Below are 2,404 nucleotides of genomic sequence, written 5' to 3' on the forward strand. Positions count from 1 at the left end.
CTGATTTATGCTTCCCTTAAGCAGTATGAAATGTCCTTCTTAATCCCTTCTGACTAACTTTGGCTTAAAGTTCACATTATTTGATATAAGAATGGATACTCTGGCATTTTTTGCTGAGTCCATGTGCATAGTATGTTTTTTTCCCATCCTTTCACCTTTAGTCTGTGGGTATCTCTTTCTATGAGATTAGTCTCTTGCAGGCAGCAAATTGTTGGATCTTTCTTTTTAATCCAATCTGCCAGTCTATGTCCTCTGATTGATGAGTTCAGGTCAATAACTTTCAGGGTTATTATTGAGATATGATTTGTATTCCCGGTCATTTGGCTCATTTTTGTTTTTTGACACAACTTGGTTTCTCCTTTATTTGGAAATTCCTTTAGGGGTAGTTCCTCCCTTTGCTGATTTACATCATTGTTTCTCATCTCTTCCTCATGGAATATTTTGCTGACAATGTAATGTAGTGGCAGCTTTCTTTTTGTAAATTCTTTTAGCTTTTGTTTATCATGAAAGGATTTTATTTCGTCGTCAAATCTGAAGGTTAGTTTTGTTGGGTATAAGATTCTTGGTTGGCATCCATTTGCTTTCAGAGTTTGAAAAATTATGTTCCAGGCCCTTCTAGCTTTTAGGGTCTGGATTGAAAAATTTGCTGATATCTGTATTGGTTTCCCCCTGAATGTAATTTGATTCTTTTCTCTCGCAGCTTTTTAAATTGTCTTTATTTTGTATGTTAGGTATTTTCATTATAAAGTGTCTTGGTGTGGGTCTGTTTTAATTTTGTATATTTGGGGTCCTCTAAGCCTCTTGTGCTTGATTTTCCATTTCATTCTTCAGATTTGGGAAATTTTCTGATATTATTTCATTGAATAGATTGTTCATTCCTTTGGTTTGTATCTCTATGCCTTCCTCAATCTCAATAATTCTTAAATTTGGCCTTTTCATGATATCCCATAATTCTTGTAGATTTTGTTCATGATTTCTTACCATCTTCTCTGTTTGGTCAACTTTGTTTTAAAGATTAAATATTTTGGCCTCAATGTCTGAGTTTCTGTCTTCCCGGTGTGTTCTAGTCTATTGTTTATACTTTCTATGGAGTTTTTAATTTGTTTTATTGTTTCCTTCATCTCAAGGATTTCTGTTTGTTTGGTTCTTTTTTTTTTTTATCTCTAACTGTTTATTGAAATAATCTTTTGCTTCCCACATTTGCTCTTTTAACTGTTGATTGGTGTCATCATTCAAAGCCTGCATTTGCTCTTTTATCTCATCATTTGCTTCTCTGATCATTTTAATTATGTACATTCTGAACTCCCTTTCTGACATTTCTTCTGTCATACTGTCATTGGATTTTATTGATGTAGCATGTAGGTTTGTTTTGGACATTTTCTTCCCTTGTTTTCTCATATGACTCAGGGATCTTTCCCTTCAGTAGTGAACCTCTGAGATATTGCAGATTAAAAACATGGAACGCTTCATGAATTTGCATGTCATCCTTGTGCAGGGGCCATACTAATCTTCTCTGTATCGTTCCAATTTTAGTATATGTGCTGCCGAAGTGAGCACTGCAAGCCTTCTTATAAGAACTCTGCTGATCATCTCATGAAGATTCCCTAGTATATTATGGGTCACTCATCTCTTACAGCTTTCAAAATTTTCTCATTATCTTTGACTTCTGACAATTTAATTATAAAGTGTCTTAGTGAAAACCTCTTTACATTCAACCTATTTGTGATTATTTGAGCTTCTTGAATCTGGGTGTTCAATTTTCAGGTATTATTTTTTTAAGTAAGCATTTCGACTCTTTCTCTTTCTCTTCTAGGACTTCTGTAATGTTCCAGTTGCTGAGGAGGGAACTTCATTGTTGACTGGGGACAATACAGTGGAGTTCCAGCACCAGGACAACACAGCAGCATGGACTTTAGGTGGCTCTAACAACTGGGGTGAGCAAAGACAATAGGGCTCCTGGGTGGCAAAGGCCATGGGATCCATGGCAGCAGTAATGATTGCTGGAAACATTAGTGGCAAAAGGTCCTGGATTCTCTGCTCTCCTTCTCTCCCATAGGGAAACTTGTAGTCAAGGGGATTCCTCTTTGTCCTGAGCTGGGCCAGTTTGTGGATTGAGTGACACAGGTTAAATGGAACTCATTCTTCTACATTTTCTATGTTTTTTTTTGAAACTGGGGATCCCCTTTATCATTTCAGCCAGTGTTCCAAGTACCTCCTGGAGAATACTGTTATAGTTTAGATATGAGGTGTCCCCCAAAAGTTAATGTGTGAGACAATGCAAGAGTGTTTAGAGGTGATACGATTAGAATATGAGAGATAAAATCTAATCAGCAGATTAATCCACTGATATGGATTAAATGGGTTGTAATGTAGGTAGGTATGGTATTGCCAAAGGAGGTAGGTC

The 2,404-nt window shown here is 36.4% G+C and overlaps 1 non-coding gene across 1 annotated transcript; it reads right to left on the bottom strand.

Annotated features, from left to right (window-relative positions):
- Positions 1 to 1,450: 1,450 nt before the first annotated feature.
- Positions 1,451 to 1,557, bottom strand: LOC124969625 (U6 spliceosomal RNA). The gene has a single exon (XR_007105999.1). It is a non-coding gene; the product is annotated as a U6 spliceosomal RNA (small nuclear RNA).
- Between the last annotated feature and the right edge of the window lie 847 nt (positions 1,558 to 2,404).

The sequence above is a fragment of the Sciurus carolinensis genome, chromosome 17 (assembly GCF_902686445.1).
Source record: "Sciurus carolinensis chromosome 17, mSciCar1.2, whole genome shotgun sequence".
Classification (NCBI taxonomy): Eukaryota; Metazoa; Chordata; class Mammalia; order Rodentia; family Sciuridae; genus Sciurus; species Sciurus carolinensis.